The following is a 15,226-nucleotide window of genomic DNA, read 5'->3' as shown; positions in this document are numbered from 1 at the left end:
AGAAGAAAAGAAAAGAAAAGAAAAGATGTGCAACTGACATGTGGGCTCCACGAATTTTTTATATTTTTTTTACTGACTAGAATGCTACGTCAGCGAAACCACCCACCTATACTGCCAAAGGACCTCCGGTGAACGGTTTGAATGAGTTTAGGGGCGAATATTTTTGGTATTGTGGTTGAGGGACTTAAAAAAAATCTCGCTGTTAAGTTGAGGGACCTCCGGTGAACTTATTCCAAGTCCAAATAAGTGGCTATCGGGTAGGACGACTCCCCTAACTATCGGAACTGGTGTAATTTGAATCTCTCAGCGGCCTTGTAGGGTAGTTTCGCTGGCAAAGGCGCTTTATTGGTGCGTCGTGCGTTTCGGTCGTATCTCACCTCACGCGTTCGCTCCTCGGCAGGGGCAGGCCCACTTTAATTCAAGGGTATTCAGACAAATACCCAATATTTTTGACAAGAGAATATGTATATAGTATTACTATGTATATGTGTATGAAGAAAATGAAAAAAAATGCCATATTCAGTTCATCTTCTTCACTGCTTGGGCCTGCCTGCCTCCTCCCCTGCTTTCCTGGCCCAATTCACTGGCCTAAACAATCCAAAACCGGCAGATAAACAGCCCAAAACAGGCAGGTAGCAGTGCAGCAGTCATACACTATCATACATGGTCTTGCTAACACTTAGAAAATTTTTAATGGATTTTAAGTATATAATTTTGGGCTGCATGCATATAATAAATTACTCGAATATGATATTACACAAACCAATTATTAGACTTTTGGGTGTAAATTTGTTTGGGGACGGCTAATGGGCGATCGATCGCTCTTAGCGATCGATCCCCATCTCCCCTATACACTCCTCTCCCCCTCTTCCTCCTCCCCTTCTTCTCTTCCTAATATACCATAAATTTTTTAAAAAATAAAAAAACAAAGTTGGAAAAATTTATGTATAGAAATATTATTAAAAAAATGAATTCAAATTCAAATTTAAAATGGGTATTTAAACTTTTGACTTACAAACTATGGGTCTATAAACTGATATTTGAATTCAAATTTAAATTTGAATCGGGTATTTAAACTTTTGACTTATAAACTTTGGGTCTATAAACTTTAGGTGTACAAACTTTAGATGTATAGAAATACTATATATAAAAAATATCTGAATTCAAATTCAAATTTGAATAGAATATAATTCAAATTCAAATTTAAATCGGGTACATAAACTTTTGACTTATAAACTTTAGGTCTATCAACTTTAGGTGCATAAACTTTAGATGTATAGAAATACTATATATAAAAAATATTTGAATTCAAATTCAAATTTGAATGGGGTATATAAACTTTTGACTTATAAACATTCACTCTACAAACTTTAGGTGGATAAACTTTAGATGTGTAAACTTTAAGTGTATAAACTTAACAAAAGAGAAAAAGAAAAAAAAACGATCGCCGCCAGCGATCAATCGTTCATTAGCACTTTCGAATTTGTTTTACCCCTTACCTATTTTGAATACCGAACCTCTAAACCTTGGCCCGCCCCTGCTCCTCGGCCCAAACCCGCTCGACAGTGCTGCTCTCGGCTTCCAGAGCCCAACTGCTTCCTTCTCCTTTCGTTTTTCCCGCATCGTTCAGCAAAGACATCTACTACTAGTCCATCTTCCACACAAAGACTAGCCCTCTACTTTTTGTTCAAACCTTACATAGTTACATCGACGAACCTAAAAAAAGGCCACATCCAACACGATGATTCATCATGGGAGTCGTCATTAGCCGCACGCACGTACTCTACTCTAGTACGCCGAGAACTACCCGGGGCCCCCTCATCATTAGCGTAACAGAAAGTTTCCGCCGTATTTTCAGTTGGATTATGGTTGGCTGCTGCCTGGCTGACTGGCCATGCACAGCATACACAAGCTAGCTAGTGCCCTTTTCTTTGCTTGCTTTCTTGGTTGCGCTCACCCACTAATCCACTGTACATACACTCAAACGAGTTTAGCTTGCCTGCTTAATTACCGGCCGCTGCATGCCCTTTCATGGTCTGTTTAGTTCGCACTAAAATTAGAAGTTTAGTTTAAATTGAAACGATATGACGAAAAAAATTGAAAGTTAGGGCCCCTTTGATTTGTAGGAAAAATGTAGGAATTTTGGAGGATTTCAATCCTATGGAAAAAAAATCCTATGAAGGCCTTTGAGACAAAGGATTGAATCCTATCCAATCCTTTAAAATTCCTATGGAATAGGTAATCCTATGCACATTTTGGAGGAAAGTTAGCAAGAGGTATAACCTCTTGGAACATTTCCTCTGAGTCTATCTCTCTCATCTGATTCCTGCGTTTTTCCTGTGGTCCAATCAAACGGCCATTCCTTAGTTTTTCCTGTGTTTTGCAATCCTCTGTTTTACAATTGTATTCCTGTCAGAATCCTGTGTTTTTCCTATTCCTCTGTTTTTTCATTCCTACGATTTAAAGGGGCCCTTAATGTGTTTAAAAAAGTTTTGATATGATAGAAAAATTGAAAGCTTGAAGGAAAAAATTTAAAACTAAACTCGGCCCCAGTTCTCGGTTCGTACTCTGCTTTATTCCATGTGTCGATCCCTAAACACCTATCGATAAATTTTTTATGGAGATTGCGATTATCGATCAGCTGCTACCACTAGATTTTATAGCGTTACAGAACAAACAAGACCAGAGGTAGAGGTAGGGTTCACTGGCTTGTCAGTTGTTGCGTTGGCCAGGATATCCTCCAGCTCAGGCTACGCCAACTGGACTATGTAGTTGGTCGTACTACATTTCTTTCCAGCACTTGACCGTCTTTCGATATGCTCATTTGGGACCTGTTTAGTTTCCAAATAAAATTTTTCACGTTTTCACATCAAATGTTTGGATACATGAATAGAGTATTAAATGTAAAAAAAAACCAATTAGACAGTTCGCTAGGAAATTGCGAGACAAATCTTTTAAGCTTAATTGCGTCATGATTTGACAATGTAGTGCTACAGTAAATATTTACTAATGACGGATTAATTAGGTTTAATAAATTTATCTCGCTGTTTCCTGGTGGAATCTGTAATTTGTTTTGTTATTAGACTACGTTTAATACTTCAAATATATGTCTGTATATTCGATGTGATATATGGGGGATTTTTTTTTTGTTCCTGTACACTTGCTTGCCGTGCTGTTTACTGTATCAGACTATCAGTTGAGTTCATTCAATGGAAATGATAAGGGTGATAAAGCCGAAACAGAGGGAAGAGAAAAATAACTGCATGTCTAATTGATGGCCTGATGGGCATAGAATAAATATCGTACGACTGCAATTTTTTGGGAGAGTTTAATATATCCAGTTGGGACGCACCAGAAAACCTCGTACTTAATTCCTCGACTATTTTATGCTCGTCTATTTTACATATTCCCTCCGTCCTTTTCAATCTCTCCCTTTTTCCCAAAATAAGCTATTTTCAAAATATTTTATCGGACTTTATTAAAGTAAGGATAAATGTATATAAAGAGATGGATAATTTCATTGAGATTTGAAAAAATCATGGAAATATAATCTTTTTGATTATATATATATATATATATATTAGGATGAGTAAAAAAATTGATATTTTTTAACGGAGGGAGTACTCCATATAAACTCGTTTCTTCAGTTGAAAGTTGTTATGGGTTCATACCTGGGCTCCCTCCGTTCAAAATAAATTAACTCTTTGTAATTCAAACTGTCCCAAGATAAATTAAGTGTTAATTTGGATAAATACAGAGGTTTTGGATTCCTAAGAATCCGATGACTATAACATCGTTCGGTTCACAAGAATTGATCTTAAGGAAATCCAAAGAAAATTTCCTTTCCTACGGATTCTACTGAGAAACAAAGAAAAGAATTTCAACCACTCCGACTCTTTGATTCATTTATTACCTTCTTCCTTGGTTGTCTTATCCGAATACATGTTTTACAATCCCTATTTAAAGAATGTGTTTTTCAACCCTATGTTGTATCTAAATTATGTGATTTTTCTATCCCTATGTTTTTATAATCCTTTGTTCCAAAGAAGTCCTAATATAGCATCTACCTTCTTATAATTAAACTGACTAGCGAAGTACCTAGCTAGCTTCTCCACAAATTGAAAATTTTTATCCCTTTAATATCTCTTACTTACTCAGCCGTTGACACTACTATTGTACAATTAATGAGGATTTTGGTCTTTTCTCTTCCTCCTTAACTTCAACTTACAATATTACTTATTTACTCAGCCGTTGACACTACTATTGTACAATTAATGAGGATTTTGGTCTTTTATCTTCCTCCTTAACTTCAACTTACAATATTACGAGTTGTATATTATTTTTTTATAGAGTAAGTACCGTTAGAGTTTGTGTTGAATATGTGTACATAGTCGATTACAATTTAGAACTTATAGTTGCAATAGCTATATGATAATGTTAGAGTTATACTTTGTCCTATGCTCCATCTTAAATAGAGATGCTCATATGCTATAACCGCATAGCGACTTAGCATAGGCAATAGAGAACAACTGCCAGCGGCGTTCGATTGAAGATCACTGTAGCTTTGATACGCTGTAATTATGCTGGATCGGAAAGGAGCATCCGTAATCAGTGTTTTAAGAACGTATGTTTCAGCTAAATCTCGTTACTAACATGTACTACCATAACTCGGTATTGTCATCACGTTTAGAGTACTTGTTTAAAGACACATCGGTTATTAGGCCCTGGCAAAGCTCTGTTTAATTTTAGAGTAAATTTTACAAAACTACGGCCCCCTTTGATTTGTAGAAAAAGTGTAGGAAATTTGAAGGATTCCAATCCTATGGAAAAAATTCCTATGAAAGTCTTTGAAACAAAGGATTGAATCATATACTATCCTTTAAAATTCCTATGGAATGGCTAATCCTATAGAGATTTTGGAGGAAAGTTAAGAGGTCCAACCTCTTGAAAAAATTCCTCTGAGTCTATCTCTCTCATCCAATTCCTGCGTTTTTCCTGTGGTCTAATCAAACGGTCATTCCTGTGTTTTTCCTGTATTTTTCAATCCTATGTTTTACACCTGCATTCCTGTCAGAATCCTACGTTTTTCCTATTCCTCCGTTTTTCCATTCATGCGATTCAAAGGGGCCCTACATGTTTTGTGGTCCAAGTTATAGAAAACCACACGTACTTTGACACTTGGCACTTAAATATTTTGTTAGTGTAGTTTCACGAAACTACACTATCAATGAATGGACTCACCCGCGGGATGACGTGGTGTTTTACATAGGACGAGGTCATGGCATCCTATTACCAGCCATCGCACGAAATTAATAGGATATGCCACGTCATCATCCTAGATGGAACAACCACGTCATCTCACTGGTGAATCCATTCATCGATAGTGTAATTTTGTGAAACTAAACTGCCAAAATATATACTTAAGTGCCAAGTGTCAAAATATATGTGGTTTTTTACAACTTGAACCATAAAACATGTAGTTTTGTAAAACTTACTCTTAAAAAAGATAGATAGTACGAGTACGTCCGGCCAAAAAAAGAAAAAAACGGACGCGACGTGCTACAGGAAACCCACCTCTCCCTTTTGTCACGGAGATGTCGCGTCCGTCGTCTCCGCTTTTGCATGCACGGACCAGAGAACAGACAGGGAGAAGACGGCGCGGTACGGTCGATACCGTCCCTGGTGTACGATGAATGGACTCCACATGGTTTAACCCTTTCTGTCTTGATGGTGCTAGTACACTAGTACTAGTATTATTTGGCCCCAGGGAGCCGCTAATTAATCCTCCCGGTACTTGCTGCCCTCAACGTCAGGTTAGGCCACCAGTTGTACACTTGTGCGACAGCTAACACCGGTTTCTAAACTGCGAGTTATGCAGGACACAATCACAGAACAGCATCAGGCTCGTCAGAATCCGAACATTTTACTACTCCAAACGTTGCAAGGCCGCCCACACGTTAAACGTACTACCCCGGGGGGGGGGGGGGGGGGGTAATCACCGTCGTCCTCGACTGCAACTTTTCACGTGGCCTCCCATCCCACAGTACGCTGGGGTCATCATCGGCCACGGTCGGTCAAAGCTAAAAAAACCTTTTGACATCTGATCTCTGCCTGTGGAGCAGCACGAGCACAATGCGCAAACACAAACAAAAACTGCACGAGTAGGCAGGCAGCAGCTGGCTGACGCCGCGCTCGCCCGCCTCGCCGATTTGGGCCACATGCCGCATGCGCGAGCCGTTCGCTGCGCCGGCGAATCGGCAGCGATTTGGCTCGCAGGCGATCGAGCGGCCAGGTGTAAACGGCTAACCCGTAAACTTACTTAGGCTGAGTGAGTTTGTTTCTTACCGTTCCTAACTCCTCTTCATCGTTTTTCATATGTATGTTTTTCAAACTATTAAACGATGCATATTTTACAAAAAAATTTTATATAAAAGTTGTTTTTAATAAAAATATTAATCTATTTTTAAGTATTTTTATCTAATACTAATTAATTACATGTCAATGAACTGCTTCGTTTTATATGCCGAAAGGGAGCGTTCCCAACCACAACCTTATTTCACTTCCTTTATCTCAATATAAATATAACCTAGTATAGATGTGATATATTCACAATGTGAAGCAAAAGTAGTCCATATACAATATTATATTCTATTCAGCTACCTATTACTATTGTTCAACTAGTCCATATGGAGAAAATAACAAAAGTTATTCATGAGCATATGGACTATCCATATGAAATAAATAATACTATCTATCTCTATTTCTCTCTCATCTCCTAATGCTACTTCCTCCGTTTCACAATGTAAATCATTATAGCATTTTCCACGTTCATATTGATGGTAATGAATCTAAATAGATATATATGTCTAGATTAATTAACATCAATATAAATATGGGAAATGACAGAACGACTTACATTGTGAAACGGAGGGAGTACCTTGTATCTATATATATTGTGGAGATTGCTATAGCTAAAGTCTCTTTATGTAGGTCCCATCTATATAGATCATTTTTGCCATATACATTGGTGATGATGCTCTAAAACTATAACTCTGACTGTGACATACTTAAAAACTATAAATCTAAAATATGTCATATCTATTCCTCCTTATTGAAATGGAGGAAGGATAAATCAAAATAAACAAATCCGTAGACTCACGTGTCCTCTTTTCCCCTGAGAATAACGGTAGCACCGCCGTAGCAGTAGCAGTACACTATCGTTTACAAGTTCAAGGCCCAGTGATTAGCTAATCTGTGTGCCTTTAGAATGGGGACCTGTCATAGTGCCATGACTCATGATCTGATGAAGCCCCGGTGGTGATCAATGCTGCATTTTGGGACTCTACCTGGTGTCACTCAATATATCCAGAATTGGGTGGTGTGGGGGGGCAGGCAGTACTACGTGGCGATGAACTCTGTTTTCTTTTTCAGAACGTCTGAACTCCGAATTGAACACAATATCTATTTTCTGAAGACTTGATTAATTGGGCATGCATAATCAAACCACGCAATAATTCCCCATCGCGAAATTTCGATTGCCAATTGGCCCGCAATTAATCAATGTGCCAAAAACAATTATGACATTCCAACTAAACCGAAAGCAAAACTATATAATAAAAGCAGATTCTCCTCCTCTCCAGAAATCAGCTGGGAGGCAAAATGCAAATCCTCCACGAAAACACAAAGGAACAAACCCTACGTACAGGGACCTGATCGATGGGATCAGATCGGAGAGTAATTATATAAATCAAACAAAGCCATGTCAGCTACGACGTCGCTGTTAGTTGTACACGCTACGATTACAACGGATCAGACAGGTGCTCTATACGCTCTGCTACCTCCTAATCTATCACGACCGACACACAACTACACAAGGTGCTCATCAATATTGCTCCTAATCACATGGTTAATCACTCTGATTCCTCTCAGTTGTCACACCACATAATCGATCTCATCAACATGTGGGGACAGTCATTATCAGTGTGTTGATCATTATAGCATGATAATTTATAGTTTGTACAACTAGAGGAGACTCTGATCTCTGATGGATCGATATGATCTGCACTGTACTGCAGCTTCAGATTAAACTAAATGACAGTAGCTGGTCGCCGCTAGTAGGAGGGAGAGAGGGACCATACCCATCTCAGTCACACATGCATCCAAACAACCTTGTCACGTTTTATTTCATAATTAAATCAGTTCAACCATATCGAGGAAATTCAATTCCCTAGATGGGTTAGCCGTGGATTCTGATTTGTACGTGTCGCCAAAAATGACTGTATTTTTTTTAAAGCTTGAAATATCGATGAGATTCGAATGGATGACCACGGAAGTGTACGGTGCACCAAACAGTTTATACAGGTGGCAGTTTATAACCAGGTCAGAGGACTAGATAACTCTGTAGATGACACGTGCATATTCTTTTAGTGCTAGGTGTGAATCGAACTGTGGAATATTGTTCCCTGTTCCAATTGCCTTGCAGATCTCAACTGATCAACCTAACTTTAACAATTCTTTCTGGAAATCAAATCAACATAGTTTTTCTTTTCTTTTCGTGGCTACAGAATTCTTTCTGGAGTATATACACCTTATATCATGACGTAAACGAATGCATAGAGATCAATGTTTTAAATAGCGGGCTAAAACATTTAGCAGTCAGCTTCTTAAACAGCTATAGCGGGCTAAATGAAACTATAGCGGCTAAATTCTACTACATGGAAGCAAATAGCTAAAACCCTTCTTAAACAGCTATAGCGAAAGATTTAAAACACTTGGAGATTTAAAACACTGGTAGAGATTATAAATTAATTAAGGAGACATGCTCGCGGATGCACGTACCTCTTGCAATGATCGAGAATTTCTGTATATGCACTTGTGATGACCTGTGAGGTGCGTTAGGTACGAGGTATTACAACTTGTTGCATGTAGTGATGTATATCTCCATTTTAGTCTCTTTCGCACGTGTACGAACGTCGGGTAAACGTGCAATTCCGGTACGTTGGTTGACTGCACTAACCACCAATTTCACAATTTGGCAGGTTCAGAGTGTACGAGCCTGAAAATGGCTAAGAGTAAGAGCGATATATATGGTGCGTTGCACCAGGCTTTTTCATCTCGATTTGTTCGCGTCCGTGTCACGTGTGCATCTAGCTAACTAAAACTAACTAATTAAACCGGGCATACATAATTACATATACTTGGACAGTTGGACGACTTTGAGCCCGGGATTGCTGGAAGCGACCTCTGCTTCTTCAGCATTAGTATCACAATTCAGGGCCTGTTAACTTTGATGCCATTTTCAATCTTATTAAATTTTGATAAAATTGTCAAAAAATGGTTACATTTAGTTTGTTGCTAAAATTTGGCAACTATATAAGAAATCCTACCAAAATTTTGGCAACTATACCAAAATTTTGATAATACCAAAATTTGGTAAGGTTTTTTTTGCATCAAAGTGAACAGCCCCTCAGACCTGTTTAGATCTCCTGCTAAAATTTTTCACCATGTCACATTAAATGTTTGACACATACATGGAGTATTAAATATAAACAAAAAAAATAACTAATTACACAGATTGCGTGTAAATTGCGAGATAAATCTTTTAAGACTAATTATTGCTCCATGATTTGACAATGTGGTGCTACAGTAAACATTTACTAATGACGGATTAATTAGGCTTAAAAAATTCGTCTCGTGGTTTACAGGCAGAATCTGTAATTTATTTTGTTATTAGCCTACATTTAATACTTCAAATGTGTGCCCGTATATCCAACGTGATACGTCAAAACTTTACATCCCCTGGATCTAAACACCCCCCGATCACACACACTACTACTAGTAGTATTTTTCTTTTATAAAAAAAATAGTTTTGAAGGTAAAGACATCCTCTAAATATTTTTAAGAAAAAATTATGAGTGTGTTATGGATTAAACACGATTGGAACCACAACCTTTTATCACCGTACTATCAAGTGCATCTCCTTCTAGCATATATATTTCTTCTTCAGTCAGATAAGAACATACGTTTCCTGGAAACTAATAACCGAAGATGGTTTGGCCAATAATCAGGCCGGCTACGTACGGTTCGTGTAACGTCTAATTAACGTGTTTGACATCGCTAGTGTGACGTGCCCGACGAGATCGATCGGTCGATGGCGCGTCTGACTTTGGAACAAAGACGCACCAAATTTAAACAGATCGATCAACCATTCAATTCAATTTCAACCTCAATCAACGGCGCGATACGCGCGAGGCGTTAATTTGCTCGATATCATATCGAAACCGACCCGCTGATCGATCGAGCTAGCTAGCGATGGCTTCGCCGCGCGACGCGAGTTCCCTGCTGCTGGCTGGCTTATTAGCTGGCGGTACTGTCGCGTGTGCAGACTGCCAGAGTGGTTTGTCTCCCTTTGCTTTCTTCGATGCAAAATGTTTACAAAACCATTTCCCAAAATCGCCATCGAAAACCAAACACGAAACAAACACGGTAGAAGATCCAAAATAGATGACGATACCGAGACACGATATTTATTAACGATGTTCAGCTGAAACTTATATCTTCGGGGTACTGGTTATGAGCACTCCTCACTGATTTAATATAATTACAGCGTATCAGAATTATAATGACTTTCGGTCGAACGCCGTCGATAGCCGCTTCCTCTCGCATATGCTAAGTCGTTATACGGTTATAACAGGTTCATCCAATAGAGATAGTCCACAATAGAGTGTGGCTCTTTATTTCTAATATTTAGGACAACTCCAACTTTTAAACTATAATTGACTATGTACTATATTCAACAAAAACTCGAAAAAAAATAATGTTACTACTACTCCCCGATCATCTTTGCTTTGCAAACTTGCTAAATATAATTTGAAACCAAATCAAGGATCATAGTACAACAGAGGGTGCATGATGCTTGTATAGCATGCTACCCAGCTATACACAATTAATTTTAGTAAGTAGATACAACAGCAACTTATTCAAATACCTGACGTACAAATATGGTAGTACTACCTACCTACATGAAGGTTCATGCATTTTTTTTTGTGTACTGCTAGTGATACCTCCACTCATGTCTCATGCGCATGCTCGAGTTGATGAGTGTAAATTTTGCTAACCTGAACGGCGATTACGGCAACGACAAATTCAGTTAATCAGCGTTGGGTACGTACAATAATACGGAGGTTGGCCCTATCAGAAAGAGATTGTGATATACACATGCCGGCGATTATACCTATCATACTTACTTCTTTTGGTTCTATAATAATTGACGTTTTGAATAAGATTAAGATCAAACTTTTATAACTTTAACCATCAATAACTTTAAAAATATTTAGTATAAATAAACTAGAACAATATATATAGATTTGTCTTTCAAAACACTATAATAAAAGTAAACATATATTTATTTATTATATATATTATAGTAGAAAAATAAGATCAAAGATATATTTTGTAGACCGTGTCATTGTTGAAAACATCAATTAAAATGAAACAGGAGGGAGTATATATATGTCATCGATTCATTTCACTTTGAGAATTAAAGAAGACTTTGTTAAGAAGATCACGCATGCACGTCATATTGGAAAGGAGGACACTAATTAAAGAAGCTTACGGTTAATCCATACCCCATCTGACCGGGGTTTGCCTTTAACATAATTCAGGTTTGGTGGCTAAGCTAGCTGTTAGATCGTTACACATGAGAACGATCGTCTTATCGTGGAATCCAGCCAACCGATCGATCTCCTTCTACAAATCTCCTTTCTTTTTGAACCCCTACAAAGTGTAGTCCCAGCGTGCTACAGTACTAAATATGGCAAATACATGTACCATTTTTTCAAATAATGCTGCCTTTTTTTCAAAAGGAAAAGGAACTCGATCACAAACATATTACTCTCGAGCAGGGGGTGAGTGTAGAACGCACAATAGACACCAGCTACATTTTCTTTTTTTTCTGAAAGTAAGAAAGATGTGTTGTCGATTTCATGGGGGCACCGCGATTCTAATGCTTTTTTTTTCCTTGGACATATTTTCATATTTCTTTGTTTTAAGTTGGTCCTGTTTGAGATAGTTGAAATGATGGATAATCTGATTTTTTATAGCTATTTAAGGGTATAAAAGAATGAATTAATCAATATAAAGTTGATTTAAAAAGGTAGTCTTACAAATTATATATAGAAAATTTCTGAACGAAACGTATGGTTAGAAACTTATGAAGCGTAGCGTGCAAATGAAAATCCAAAATCGAGAATCAAAAACGAAAATCCATTTGTACATACTAAATATAGTTCTCTTCATTCATTATCTTTAAAAAAAAGTATCACCATATTTCTTCCACTAAAATGTGTCCAAATTTTGTAACCAGAGAATGATGGTATAAACAGTTCAATTCATGTGCATTTTCCAGCGGTGTACTCCTAAATGCATGTACATGCCATCAATATACTAGCTCTTATTTAGATGCTCACCACTTAAGGCAGGAGGTAAAGAAAAGGCATCCTTAAATATGCCCACTGTATATGTATGGCTTGGTGTCGGTGGTGTGTATCACATTTGTTCAGTTTATGTCTTCATTGTCCCAAAAGCCATGGAGAATAATGCTGTACAGCCTATGTTTCCATGTTGAACCCTTGCAACTCCTGCAAACCAGAAAAAAAAAAGTGCCACAGAAACATTGTAGTACACACTAACACTAGCACGCTTTGGTTCCAATCAATCCAAAGCATCAGCACATGATGTCCAAATCATTTGGTCCTTATTGTACTAATCACAACGTGATGAACACAGTATTAGATCCTTTAATTTGCGGGTTATCCATATAGACACAAGTTGAGATGATGGTTTTGATCCCTGTTCCCGCAAGAAGAAGCACCCCTGTTATTTTTCAAGAAATGGAAGATGAATGCGTGCTTTTCGAGTTTCTAAAATATGATTTGTTAAATATAAATGTTAATAGTATCATATATCTATTTTTTAACTTTATAATATAATTACGCTTTGTTCGTATAGCGAATAATCATTGGATGTAGTTGCTCATCCATTCCGGCAAAAGAACACGAGCACATGTGTCTAGGGAAGCTTACTTCATCAATTTTATTGATTCCAACATTTGCTTGTTGGCTTACTCTTCGCCGCTAAATTTATATTTTCAAACTTAGCTTAGAATTGATTTTTTTTATCGTAATTTATTTTCTAGTCTTATCTTTAAACGGCCAATAATGTAGATATAAAGGTTTTATCTATAAATTATTTATGATTATTTATTTATTTTTTTATAGCTTATCGACTATGGTTCAACTTTAGTACACTTAGCTACTTGACTGTCTTTTATTTTGTTGTGTTCTTTTATATTTACATGTGTCAACGCAACTATTATGGTAATGTACATGTATTTTTTGGTTAGAGTTCGAGAGTTTTGAATTATGCGCAACAACTAGTTCACTCAAAATTAAAGTTCAACCTTTTGAAGGGTGATCCCTTAAAATTTCAACAGTTTATACATTCCATTATTGAAAGAAAAACACACGCACACACACACACACACACAAAATTGCATGAGCAATAGGCTGCGCAAAGTAACATCATGCATCATTGCCATCTTGTTCTTTTTATTCGAAAGAACAAAGATCACATCTCCCCCCATCCTCTTCCATTGTGAGCGATGACTCACCCGGTGGCTCCGCTTGCCTATTCTGCACCAACCGAAAGGCAGCCCTGCGAAGTGTGGCACTATTGCACAGCTCTATAGTTTTGTCTCCTCCTATCGTAGGGCAAGGCCAGCCACATGGTCCCTTGTACCCTCTCCCATCTGCATCACCATTCACCGGTTGATGCCAATGCTAGCTAGTGTGACTGTGAGAGTGAGGCTGAGCTGAGCTGAGTGAGTGATCTGACCAGGATCACACACCACCAATGCTCTCTTCACATTTGCAAGTGGCAAAAGGGCAATTCTTTTGCTGCTAGAGATGGATGACCGTCCAGTAGTCCACTCATGTTGGGATGAACTGTTTGCTCCTATGTGTAAAAATGTCTCCACAATTTATGTATATACAATGCTACTCTTGAGAAATTTCAGGAAAAACTTGTAGGGAATTCCCCCCGGTAGCGTTTGAAACAGATTATTTAGGAAAACTTGATCATAGGGGAAATTAAATATCTTAAGAAATAAATTTAATAAATGGATTGGAACAAGTGGTCTGAGCAATACCGTAGGAGAAATGTTTTTTAGAAAACGTATTTTGGAAGTATGGATCGAATAATTCGGTGAATAAGCCGAAAATAAAAATAGTGCGGCAAATGTCATATTCATGAGCATTCCAACACTCTTTCCCTCGCATTTTGCAAGGCACTATGATGTGAAAATATATCGCGCTTGGGCATAAAAACATCTATATCCACTAGAATGAGCATAAAACGTAACACGCAACGCTCTTGCATAGTCGCATTTCGCAACACGCGACAATGTGAAAACACGTCGAGTTTGTGCATGACAACATCAAACATCCACCGAAATGAGCATAATTTGTGGGGATACCATGGACAATTGGCCTAACTTGCAGAGCCAGTAGGACCAAATTTTGCCAGAAAAAAAAATCCAAGAATAAAAATCCAGGGCATGCATTTGCTCGTGTGGGGCCATCGTCGGATGCAGTGAAGGACAAGAATAAGTACGAATCACAGAGTTGTGGGACATGGGCTCGTATAAATCTTGAAGAAACCAATGGCCAAACAGCAAGATGTGGCTGCTGAAGATGCCTGGCCAGCTATACTAAGATAAGATTATGATGATATGCACACACACACACACAATACACTACTAGCATATATGCCCCACTCACCAAACAAGAACTGGACTTGTGACCATTTGAAAAGAATATCTGAAAGTTTTTTTTTGTGTAAATTTACTCTACTTTCAGTATGTTTTATATATAACAACTGAAAGTTTGAGCTTGCATGGCTTTGGAGCTAGTAGCTTCTTCTACTACTAATCTCTCTAGGCTTGCGTTGGAATCGTGTATGGTTCTTCTGCCCTTTTTTAAATGGCACATCATGCTTCCATGACGCTTTTCAGACTCTTTAATTTGCCCACACACCTCTCCAACCGCCACCAATAAGCCGCAGTGCGTAATAATTAAGACCTTGATATTCTGTTTTGGTATTGACCATCCAGAGAAGAAAAATTCTTAGTGTGTGATGTGGAGTTGCTTCCTACTTGTAGCCCAGAAGT

This window comes from Oryza sativa, chromosome 5 (assembly GCF_034140825.1).
Source record: "Oryza sativa Japonica Group chromosome 5, ASM3414082v1".
In the NCBI taxonomy this organism is placed as follows: Eukaryota; Viridiplantae; Streptophyta; class Magnoliopsida; order Poales; family Poaceae; genus Oryza; species Oryza sativa.
The sequence above is the reverse complement of the archived record's forward strand: the minus strand, read 5'-3'. Positions refer to the sequence as shown.